Source organism: Battus philenor, unplaced genomic scaffold, assembly GCF_028537555.1.
Source record: "Battus philenor isolate CCGP_79_NKW_IND1 unplaced genomic scaffold, ilBatPhil1.0.hap1 SCAF_34, whole genome shotgun sequence".
Taxonomy (NCBI): domain Eukaryota; kingdom Metazoa; phylum Arthropoda; class Insecta; order Lepidoptera; family Papilionidae; genus Battus; species Battus philenor.
The window spans coordinates 255,024-268,248 of NW_027181698.1; the positions used below are offsets into that span (position 1 = coordinate 255,024).

The 13,225-nt window shown below is 38.5% G+C and overlaps 1 protein-coding gene across 3 annotated transcripts in view; it reads right to left on the bottom strand.

Moving 5' to 3' along the window:
- LOC137927583 (roquin-1-like) overlaps window positions 1-3,369 on the bottom strand; it is a 29,265-nt gene extending 25,896 nt beyond the window's left edge. For 2 of the 3 annotated variants that reach the window (XM_068771356.1, XM_068771354.1), the window contains exon 1: window positions 3,342-3,369. The gene's annotated coding sequence lies outside the window, so the exon portion shown is untranslated. Of the gene's footprint in view, window positions 1-1,076; window positions 1,154-3,341 lie in introns of those variants that run through there. The other variant, XM_068771355.1, reaches the window with a different exon arrangement.
- Between the last annotated feature and the right edge of the window lie 9,856 nt (window positions 3,370-13,225).

Genomic DNA, 13,225 nt, shown 5'->3' on the forward strand with positions numbered 1-13,225 from the left:
TTGGAATTATTTCTGCAATTCAGCTTCTTGGAATGTTATTGGCTTTCTTTTCAACAGTCCTCAATTTTGAAATCATTGTCTCTAATGTTGTTGTATTATGTTGCCCTTGGAGAAGCATTTTCATCAATTTTCATAACCGTGCTTCAGCTGATGTTTCCTTTAAATGATAAGAAAAGTAACATTTTTTGTAAATTATGTTGACTTGGTACACAATCAAAAATATTGAAACTACCAAAAGCAAATGATGCCACAATTAAATCACTATTTGGTTACAGTGATTTGTTTACCATAACTTAAAATTAGCTTAGTGACATTTTAGATGTAATATTTCAAATATGGTCGACACTTACTGCAGGTGCCCTTTATACACAAACATCTAGAATTTAGTCACACACTTAATAAAACTTCCATTCCACTAGCACTGCAAATCATAACCGAGATGTTTGGGGGTCACACTGAGAACCGGTGATGTAGTCTATAGAATAAACAAAAGTAAATTTATTCCATAGATAAGACACAAGCCAGGAGTCATTTAGATTTCACAGAAACCACAATATAATGCCATTGTAATTACTGATTCATCTTGTTTTTATGACTATTACATTATTAACATACACAGAGTCCTTTGTAACTCAATCAAAAAGATAACATTGCCTAAGCCAACATATGTTTCATATGTTTTATTGTCAGATGTTAGAACATATCTACACAGTGTTAATACAAATTTCCTTAAATAAATTTGAAAAAGTCAAATACTCTGCCGCTGAGCTTAAACATGTATATTAAACAAGTTTACCAAGAATAATGAAAATGAGATATGATTTGTAAGCAGAGAAGAAGAATTGTGGACTCTTACATTCGAGTACATCACAAAAACACTTTTAGTCCAATATAACTTTCATCTTAAGTATTAATTTACGCTAAATTTGGTGGCTCAATGTTTACTTCAACCCACAAATCAGACATTCAAAATGACTTCATTGAATATGTAACACAATCACAAAAGAGATGCTGTTTTACAAATAAGGTACTCTGTAGGTAAAGCAGGTGACATTGAAACTAATGGAAATCAATACCTTCTCATCCCAATACTTTGCATAGCACAAGTGTTTATAGCCATAAAGCAATGACAGTTGGAAACATGAGTTATGACTTTTATGAATATTTGTTAATTTTGTTAAATTTCAAGTGTATGGCATTAATGCTTAACTACCCCAGAAACGTTTAAACGTCGAAATGATAAGCTATCGATATTTTGTTCAGTCGATTTACGAGATTTATCCTGTTTGAATTATTATGATTATGGCCAACATTTTTATTGGTGTTCAAACATATGGAAATCTAAAAAGAATCGTAGAAACTAAATTGTTTCCAAAAAAGAATGCGCAAAGATTGCCAACTAAGCATAAGGTCGGAACGGTCGCCACTAACTAACACTAACACTAACGCCGCATTCTGCCACTAAACATACAAAAAAAAATCATTTTCGAAAAGGCTAATTTAGCGCTGGTTCGTTTATATACGTATAAGAAGAAGTTGCCACAGCATTATGCTGATATTGTAATAGCTCCTGAGAATTCAGCAAAAAAATATTTTCTTCGTGTATAATAATAGTGTTTTACTAACGTTAAATAATTTACATTGATTAATGACAATTATTCTATTGACATTTATCCTAATTTTTGCTAGATCCTTAACCCTTAACTCGGCAGATTTTAATTTTTTTAAATATCATTATAATATTTATACCACTTAACCCTTATGACCCAAGGATGTCTAGAAAAATAAGAAAAAAAATCTCATAAGGTAGTTAAAAAAAATCACATGTATCTTATGGGATACATTGCCAAAAGCATTAATAAATATATTTTGCTAACAATATATCTCTACAGATACATTGCCAAATTACCTGATATTTTACTAATAAATCATTTCTCTCAAAACAATTATGATTAAACTGGTTTAGTAATCAGAAATCTTTAGCATTTAATATTTTTGACAAAAATACAAGCTCCGGTAAAAATTAAAAACAGAATTAAATTAATTTTCAAAATTTACATTGCGGAAATTAGAAAAACAGTTCCTATCTGGTAATACACACAACCTAATACCGCATTTTATGCAGATAACAGTATTGACCTGGCCTTTGATGCATAGCTTGCATTGTCGTTTGGGCCAAAATATAGAGAAATGATTGTACACATCATATTTCACGTCTGCAGTTGTCCTTAGGCGACAGGGAGCTTTCATTATCTCTTTTGGTGCTGGTGGTACAGCATTAGAGCTTTTAAATGGTTGCCGTCTCCTAGAATGTAATAGCCCTTGTATAGTACGATGCCGGAACTTCTTTAAGCTTTGTTGTTTTACATTATTCACTGCAAAGAGTCTTTGATATAAAATCCAGCTATTATTCACGCTTATCTAAAATTTGGGAAAATAGAGGTAAGTACCATCCGTGGCTTTTTACCTCTTGTACAGAGCGACCAACTTATCTGCAAGCTCGACCCCGTCCGTATGCGCATTGTAATGCTTAATTATATTGGGACAGGGGACAGCAGCTCGCCTATTTGAATCCTTATTATGCCGCTGTATGATCCCAACAGGCATTTCCGACACGTAATTGCTTGCCACAGTAACCACTTTGTTGTCATGCCATTTTACAATACATACTTTGTTTTATTGCACACAACTCGTGAACAAGTAACCCGTCCTTTTATTTTGAACAACGTTCACTAAGGGGATTGGTGATGAAGGTATAAAACCGAGTGAAGAGAATCTTGAGCTGAAGAATCCAAGGAAAAATTTTCTGTAGCTGGTTTCGTTGATACTGGAGGGCAGGAAGCAGTAATTTGGGGCACGGCGAAGTTGTTTTCACTATCAGAAAGTATGTGAAGATTTTCAAGGGAAGGGAGAAAGAAGGACCAGGTAAAGATTCAGCACTGTCGTGACATTTTTAAAACTAAAAAATCCCAACTTCTCTACAATCCGAACTTTCTTCATTTGACGATTGACTGTGTTTTGGCACCAATGTTAGTACTTTGCTAGCTCTTGAAAGGGTATGTACATACAATCCATGGAAAATAAGCTAAATATGCAATAGCATATGAATAGTTAATCAGCTTGGCACACTTGTGCACATACAGGTACAGGACGATTTTGTATAAGTTGTTAGTAAAGCTGGCAGTGTGCACGGTGAGATACATATATTAAAAAAGTGAAATGAAACATCAACCGGACAAAGAACGTCCATAGTAATTACTTTAGAGCAAAATATATTTTTAATTTATAATTTTATGCACCCATTTATAAAATATGTGAAATTTTTTTATGAAATATCTTACCTTCTTGCGTGGCAACACGATAACGGAACTACAATTAAAGTGAACTTTGTCAGCTTACCAGTGTGGCCAACAGAAAAAACTATACATGTGTTCGAAAACTAAGAAAGTATCTAAACACTCAAATAAAAATATTATGTTTGCGCTTAAAAAATAATGGCACTAGATTTGTTTTATTTTGATGTATCTCCATAGATACATTACCGAGTAAAGGGTTATAGATGGCACAGATTAATTATAAAATACAACAATTAACTAATTACAGAATTTGTCGGTCATATGACGTCACACCTGTATAAACAATAACAAAGACAGCCATAAAGAAATGCTTAAAAATATGTCAACATTTAGATAGTTTAAATTAGAGTTCCCCAAACTTTTTTGCTTTGCCCTTGCCATGTTTTATCGTGTTGGGTAGACCTCCTACTTACCTGAAATTGATTTCTTGTAAATTTCTAACTGTACTGAAGTTTAGTGTTAAAAACTTAAAATAAAAACACGTGTTAATTTATACATTTATTAATTGTATGTAAATTGAAACTACTCAAAATAAAATTTTGTATCTGTTATGTAAAATATACGTAACATAAAATAAACTATAAATAAAATAACATAAGCAATAAGTCAATATTTTTAGTGAGAAGGATGAACCTGATGCTTTAATAATAAATTATCAACATTTGGCGTCAATTTTGTAAGGGTTAATATTAAATCTCCTCGGCTAATGATGTCCAGTCTGTTTCTTTTTTTCGTTAGGAGATTGGGAACAGCGCTGAACCCTTTCCACTAGGTATGACGATGGAAAGGAAATTAAAAATTTCCTCGCTATATTCCCTAATGCGGGATAAGTAACGGGTATGTTGTTTTGCAGCCAGAATTGCTGATATCCGTATTTAAACTGAACCTTAAGTTCTTCGTTTGTACTTAGTTCAGTCAGTTCCTCTTGTATTATGACATTCGTTTCTTCTATGTCACCATATGGATTAAAACAAAATTACAAGAGATTTTGTTTTGGTGTGAGGAGTGAGGCAGTTTGAACGCAGCTGAGCGGTCACGGTCGCAATAATCGCAATCATCGCTTGTTCCTCCCCGCGCATCACACTATGATCTCCGACCATGGTTTACATGATAATGGTCATGTGTTGTGTCTGTTCATTACTATTACCTTTTTAAAAAACAATCTCAGTATTTATCTCAAGTTGCGGTATCTCCAATTGCAGGTTAATTAGGATAGATACGTTATCTAGAAACAACATTGTTTACCTTAGACAAAGAAAATTTCAAATATAGTAAATAAGAAACCTAAGTAAGGACGATCGTTTTTGTAAATGGCCACCTGTTGTAGCAATTATGAAATAAACTTTGTTAGAGTTGTTTTATTTCATACAACCCGTCCTCCGACCTGCCTGTGCGCTGCGCCGCACACGTGTTTCGTCTGAGCCTCAACGCGGTCCGAGGCTGTCGCCGACGGAATCTGTGCCCTAATGAACTTATACATATATATGCGTCCGTGGGGCACTACGCCTCCTGGTGCGTTCGCGCGTTGCAGAGGTAATGCACCTCGCGACGCTTCGCGAAGTTTCTTCCGCATAGCGTATGCTCCCCGACGCTTGGGCGATGAGCGTCGCCGAAGCAATGCGCCTGGTCTTCCATCACGCTCGTCTGTAATCACGTGTTGCTGAACTGCTTCTCGTCGCACCAGCATCGCGTCCACCGGGAACACAACTAACTCAACATGCAGCAGCGGTCATCGCTTCGGGCATACTGAAACGTAAACACCATACAATTAAACTTTCAAACTACCAGTTACAATTTTGCAAAAATTGTAAAACGAATTAAGTCTTGTCAAATTTTGTAGCATGTTCCATCGTATTGAAGGTGCAGATCAAAATTTAAATTGCACTTAATTTATACCGGTATTTCATGGTTCATATCGATACATTTTAGAACACACTAATTGAAACTAGCACTAAATTGACCCAAACCCAAAGTGATCTTTCTCGGCGCTTATTTCTTACAACCGGGTCACGTGTAACTGAATTATAAAAGTAAATTAGATATTTTCCGAATTAAAAACCCAGGTAAATATCGTGGCTTCTTAATTCCTTCCTGCATGCAATGTTAAACATGTAATTAATAACTGTGATGTGGAAAAACGTTTATTTAATTATTAAAACAATTTGTGCGCGGAAAATGAATAATTCGCCTACGCGCGGTTGCGCATCGAACCATGGCTCAAATCCGACTCCCTGAACTCCAACGGCCGCGGGCGCACGTGCTGCGCGTCTTGGCTACCTGCCAAGAGCAAGCAAGAGCGCGTATCGTGCACGCCGTGCGAGTGAGCGAGACGAGTGGGCGAGACAAACAAAAGGTTGAGCGTTGTGACGACGTCCGCGGGAACTTTCACATCTGGCGGGTTTTTTATATAGCAATATTATTACATACTCCCCCTTTTGACCAGGACCAGTGACCTCACAACTGGTCAAACCGACACAAGCTTTCGCGGTCGGCCGCGAGGACGTTTTGGAGCCACAGGCTCAGGAATCTCAGTGCATTCACCCTCTCGCGAATGATAGCGTCTTAAGTCAGAGACATGATACTTCCCAATGGTAATGTCGGACTTATCAGGAAACGCTAACAGGTACGTAGTTGGGCTAACTTTCTTCTGAACGACGTAAGGCCCGTCTCGTTTAGGTACGAACTTAGCGCTGACTCCTTTTGCAGAGTTGCTGAGAACGTGCGTTTTCATCAATACGAGGTCGCCGACATCGAGACTATCACTTTTACGAATTTTATCTTTAACTGCTTTGCGGAGGTCTTGTTGGTGTTCAATACTTTCTTTGCTGGACTGGAGAGTATCTGCGAGTCTTAGCAGATAAGGTGTGATTTGCGGCACGTAGTTCTCCGCTTCGACAACTGCACGCAAGTCCGTCTGAGCTGCAATTGGTGAGCGAAGTTCGCGAGCAAAAGTCAGGTATGCAGGAGTCTGTTGGGTTGCTTTTGTCAACGATGTGTTTAAAGCGAAACGAATAAATGGCAGAGCTTCAGGCCATTTTTGATGGTGATTTTCCACGAGGATAGCCATTTGCACCTTAAGGTCCCTGTTCTTCCTCTCCACAGGATTCGCTTCTGGATGATACAGGGGCACCAGATTCTGCTTAACACCCAAAACAAACATAGCTTTCTGCATAACATCGGCGACGAATTGGACACCATTGTCAGAAATTAATCGCCTAGGAACACCAAAACGAAGGAAAACCTCCTCTATCAAGATCTTAGCACAAGCTTCAGCAGTAGCTTCAGTAAGCGCAAACAGCTCTACCCACTTACTGGCGGTGTCTTCGACAATAAGGACCCAACGTTCACCCTTGGGACCCTTAGGAAGTGGACCGAACAAATCTACTGCTACAACTTCGAAGCGCTGTGCGGGTACTGGAGTCTGCAACAAGCCTGACGGCTTCTCACTCGAAGGCTTGTAACGCTGACATTCAGTACAAGACTTGAGATACTCCGCTACAAAACGACGCATTCCAGGAAAATAGAACCGCTGGGAAATACGATGCAAAGTCCTATCAACACCACCGTGACCAGCTGTTGCAGCGTCGTGACATTCAACCATAACTTGCTTCCGACGGTTGACTGGTACAACAAGCTGCGGTTCTTCCGTTTCTGCTTCCGTATATCGGTAAAGTATCCCCTTTGACATATGATAACCTCTATCTGTCCACCTACCAATCTCCACTTCTTCCTTTCCCTCCAGGCCCAGGATAATCTTCGCGATTTCAGGATCTGCGAGCTGATCTTCACGAAGAGCGGTTGCCTCCCATCGTGGCGTTTCAACCACCACCGTACAGACGCCACAAGCATCTCGAGCCTCCTCAACGCATGGCGGTCGACTGAGAGAATCTACGATGACGTTTGCCTTTCTTGGGGTGTAGTCCACTTGGAGATCGAAAGACTGCAACTTCATAGCCCAACGGACCAATCTACCTGCAGGAGACTTCAAGGTTAGTAACCACTTCAGGGGCTGGTGGTCGCTGGCGACGCGCACGGGATGACCATCGATGTAGCCGCGAAACTTCTCGACTGCCCACACAACTGCAAGAGCTTCACGCTCGGTGGTTGAGTAGTTTCGTTCCGCCGAAGACAGAAGGCGGCTGGCGTACGCGATCGGACGCTCCTCGCGCGGCGACTCCCCCTGCAAGAGAGCTGCACCTAAAGCATAGCTGCTCGAGTCAGTCCTAAGCACAAAAGGAAGACTATAATCTGGCTGGATGAGGATTGGAGGAGAGGTAAGTGATTTCTTAAGTTCCAAGAACGCAGCGACTTGAGCTTCGCCCCACAACCAAGACTGATCTTTCTTCGTCAGCATAGTCAACGTTTGCGCAACCTTTGCGAAGTTCGGCACGAACTTACGGAACCACGAGCACGTCTGTAAGAAGGATTTCAAGTGCTTCACATTCGTTGGCTCGTTCATATCGACGATGGCGCTGATTTTGTCAGGGTCCGGCGATAGCCCTTGAGACGAAATCACGTGACCTAGATACTTAACACTTTCTCTAGCAAACACGCATTTAGCTCGATTGGCGCACAGGCTGAAGACACGAAGGCGATCGAAAAGGCATACGCCTGAATCTGAAAACGCCAAATGGTGACACGAAGGCGGTTTTGTCGCGATCCTCTTCCTTGACAGCAACCTGCCAGTAACCTGCCTTGAGGTCGATGGTGCTCATGAAACAACTTTTGCCAGTATACTGCAGTAGATCGTCGATCACCGGAAGCGGATAGGAGTCAACCTTCGTGATGGAATTCAATTTGCGATAATCCACACAAAATCTGTAGGACCCATCCTTTTTAGGTACCAACAGCGCTGGTGCTGCCCACGGAGACTCACACTCTTCGATGACACCCTCCGTCAGCATCTTATTAATTTCAGCCTCCATAACTTCTTTTTTCGCAGGCGTCAGGCGGTACGGCGGGACGGCGATCGGCGGGTGGGTGCCGGTGTCAATGCGGTGTTCAGCGAACGACGTCGGTCCTCCCCCTTCTCGGAAAATGTCCTCGTACTCCTGTAATGTCTGCGCGAGGCTTGCTCTTTCAGGTGGTGACAGCATCATACCCTCGTCCGAACGCAACATGTCGGCAGAGGCGCACCCGATGAAGTTACGTGATTTCTCACAACGCAAGGGGTGAATGACCTGAGGTTGATCAGCTGTGAACCACGTTTCATTAAAAATATCAATAACCAAACCAGCTTTACGTATAAAATCAATGCCTAGCAATGTTTCATTGTTAACTGCATCTGGAAAAATTATAAAAGTGATAGGTATTGATGCGCCCGCGAACATCACCACAACGTCCACCAGTCTGACTGTCACGTCACGCACTACACCGTCAGCGAGTTTCACAGTCATGACGCTGCTACGCATCGGCTGCCCTAACTTAAGCAACAAGGAGTACAGCGTGGATCCGGCAACGCTACGTTTAGCCGCCGTGTCTAATAGACCGGTACCGCGATAGCCAAAAATCTCTATGTCCAAAATTGGACGGCCTTTGGTACAAACATCCGGACGCAAGCGCTCGGTACGCGAGTTATCCACTGACCGCGCATCAGGCACATCATATACATTACAAACAGAATTTAAAAAAACAGTATTACAATCAAAAGAAACATGGGCTTGACATTGCGATGCCTCGGTTTTGGAATATAAATGCCTATTGGTTGACATGAAATCGCATGCAAAGAACGAATCCTTAGTGTCCGTATTTTTTGTATTACAGTTAACACAATTAGCACGAATAACACTTTTCATACCACAACCGTAACACGAAACTGTATGCGGATCACTTTTAGATCTAAGCCTTGAGCACTCATCGCGATTATGTCCACTCTAATATTATTACATAACCTAATAAAGTCTTAGTTTCAGAGTTGTTGGAGTGACACCTCGATGAAGTCAGTTGCAGGTCCGTGCGTAGATGAATACAAAGGTAAATGTGCATATTTTTCTTTACTCTAGCAAACAGCAGTACGGCATGTGTTATTGTTACCTTTTCTGTGATGGTAGGTTTCTGTTTTTTAAGACCCCACGCTCTCTGTGATCTCGGCCACAAAAACCACGATTCAGTCGCAATGCAAACGCCATTTATATATCTCCGTTCTCTCTTCGATATATTTTTTTATAATGGCCACTATTAGGAACCTCTTGTACAACCTTTGTCTTGAGTTCTTAGAGACAGGTTTTTAATAAATAATTTATTCTCTTTCTTTTCTTATTATTTCCTTACTCTTCTTTTGTCCGTCTCAATATCTCTCACTCCTTTACTTTTCATACATCACCTTTTTTTCTTTATCATTTGCTTCTGGACTGCTTCTTTACTACTTATTATTTTGCTATTTTGTTTATCTGTATTTCATTTTATTTCTGTATTACTTATTTTGTATCACGGCTATTTTTCTTTACCCTTCCAAAGATTGTTATGTTTTGCTATCTTTTATTACCTTACCAATTGGCTTTTTGCAAAATTCCAGGAAGGTCTTACGACTTTCTTCTTGTTCCATTACAGTTATGTATTACATCGTATTTCTTATAAGTGTATATGCTATACATGTATGATATGTATGTATGTCATGTCCATATGTACACGTTAACTACCCGTTATATATCCCTCTGTAAATTCCTTACTATGGTTGTCTGAAAAAAATTGCCTCTATATTAAATGGACGTATTTTAAAAATAAATTAAATATGTATTGTTTCCTGTCGTATTTTAATAACATATATGTGCCATATTTCATATATCATTGCTGTTTCTGTGTTCTATGTGTACACAAGGTGATCAGAAATTTGAGTAAAAACTTTAGTTTTTGGCTTTCAAATGAGCTATACATTCAAGTTTTAAAGCTTTTACAATTATAACTAATCACCCTGTATTTTATCATATGTAATCCGCATATGTTAAGTCTTTGATCTACATTTGTGATTACATAATGAACGTGATTGGGTTGGTGGTGAGGTGATTAAAGTACATCCCCATGTGTTGAGTCGGGAAGGTTGTAGATATTCACATATATTGAATTAATCAACGTCACCCGGAAGTTGCGTGGGCTTGAGGTATTGATTTAGGAAATGGGCAGTGGTGTCTCGCATGCGCGCCGTTTGCCCTAGGACTGTCGCTCTCGTCCGTGTTAGTGTTGCCAGTTATATCCTATGGCCAATATAGTAGAACATAGTTTTAGATAGATTGAATTTTAAACCTTAAATTGAAGCAGACTTAAATGCATAAAGGATACTAGCTCAAAGACACGCTATGAGAAAATTAATTACTAACAGATCTATCAATGATTGTAACTGTACTAAGTAAGGACCGCCTAAACACTCATCCGATGTTTCTCAAGTTGTCAACTTGTTATTTTAACCACAGATGCACGTTATCAGTTATTTAGTCTATGCATTTACTATGGAGTATCTTGAGCAGTGGTAGCCCAGCAGTACCGGAAACAATCTTATATAATTCACACGCTTGTGCATTAATTATATAGTATTGTCCCTGCTCACAAACAAGTTTCCGGAATAAAGTTTAATTATGAGTTTTGATTTCAAATCTTAATTCGATTTTATATTTTAACGTATTTATAACAATTGTGTTTAAACGTTTTATCGTTATAATTTTGCATTTGCAATTTTAGACTAAGATTTCAGTTAGTTATTTGCGCACATGATACATACCGGCGCTTGCCGCATCCAGCCATTATGTCGCCGAACAAAAAGTGGGAGGCGATCTTTTGGACAGGCCTATGCTTCCCTTCTTCTTCTCTGTTTCTATCTTGATAATGTTTTACGTCTAAAGCTAGTAAACAGTTAATTTAAATTAAAAATAAAATATAAAAAGTATTCAATAGTATTTATTATATATGATTCAACAAGTTACTAGTCCTGCCATCTACCGACAGAATCTGCGCTTGCTGAAGGCCGACTTTTAAATTGAATAAAGCCTGCGAACTTGCCAAACTATCTTTGGCTATTTTGAATTTAACCTTTTTTTGCAATGTTTAGGGTGTAATGACAAATAATTATATTTATTACTATGAATATTGTTATTATCCCCAATTTTCATTTATAGAACGTTGATGTTGTGTTGTGTGAGTATACATGTATAGTATTAAACTTAAATGATATTACCAGGGTAGCACGGGTTGCGCAGTGGGTAATGAAATGCTGTATGATATCACACACGGGCAGAGGCTCACAAGCGGTGAAGTATATCAGGTGTTGCAAATCCACGGGACACGCACGTTCCAAGTCCATCTTCAGTAAACTTGAACTTAGGTATTTGAAGTACTAAAACCAGTTTTTTCCAACGTGGGGCCCACAATTAAGCAATTTTATCCTTAAGTGGGGTTATTTCAAAGTTAACTCGACACCAGTTTAACCCTTTCGCTTTAATATAAAAACTATATATGTTACACAGGGCGGCGTAAGAATATAAGAAAGGTTTAGGTGGGGTAAGGCACGCAAAAAATTGGTACATACTGGACTAAAAAAAATGATCAATGGCCAAATGAAAACTTCTATATATATATATATATATATATATATATATATATATATATATATATATATATGTATATATATATATATATATATATAAAAGTTGTTCGAGCATGTATCGATAATGAATGTAGTATGTAGGTTCGATTTAAACTATAGCAGAGAGGGCAATTATTTTCACTGTGACAGGCGCATCGCGTTATAGGGGGGCATGGTACGATTCTCGGAGCTGACTGTCTTTATAGCAGGTTTACGAAAGCCTAAACAATACATTGGTGTTCACCGAACAGACTCTAATACTACTCAAACTAAATCAAATTTTTAGTGTTCCTTTCAAAGCTACTTGAGAAACTAGTTTCAGAAATGTACTGATGTTCGATTTTGTTAAGCCTTAATTCTTCAGTATGTTATTGAAAGACTTGGCTTTTATACCACTCTCTCATACCGCTAGTAGTAATTAATTCACTGTGAAACAGCTGGAGGATATGTAATGGTTCCTACTATCTCTCTGAGCAGTGGTAGAAGACTTCCAGAAGATGGGCAGCAGCGTCCTTTGCGTACCATAATACAACATTGCGATCGCTAAGCCGCCGGCCAAGCGTGACGATTAACGGTTTATCCCCCAATAGATATCTTATGGGATGGCCTATACCCTACTAATCTTTTAATAAGAATAACGCGCAAAACTCTTGTCTCATCATATATCATATATACTAGCTGATCCCGCAAACGTTGTTTTGCAAAAAAAAAATTGATATTTTAATTTACAAATAAAAAATAAGGGTTGATCGTAGAGGGGTGAAAAGTTATGGTTGTATGTATTCTTGTATGCTGTATCATAAAAAAATAAAAACAAAAAATTTCGTTAAAAAAATAAATTTTTTTTTTTAAGTGTGAACAACATTTATCACTTAGGGATATAGAAAATAGATAGTAGCCGATTCTCAGACCTACTGAATACGCATATTAAATTTGGTAAAAATCAGTCCAGCCGTTTCAGAGGAGTTCAAGTTCGAACACCGTGACACGAGAATTTTATATATATATTTTTATATATATATATATATATATATGTATATATATATATGTACATATGTAATGTGAGATACTTGAAATTCTCAATGGTACGAAATATTTTGATAAATTTATTCACTTGATACGTTCTGGTAAACCGACGCATCGGTATAAATTGATAAACGACCTACAATAAATATTGAACACTGGGCAACAAGCCAGTAACAACTAATACAAAAGTCGTATTAAAATCTCAGGCTCAAGAATCCACGTACTTTTATAGACTTTGCGATGTTAACTTAATAGATTACTATGTTTCATG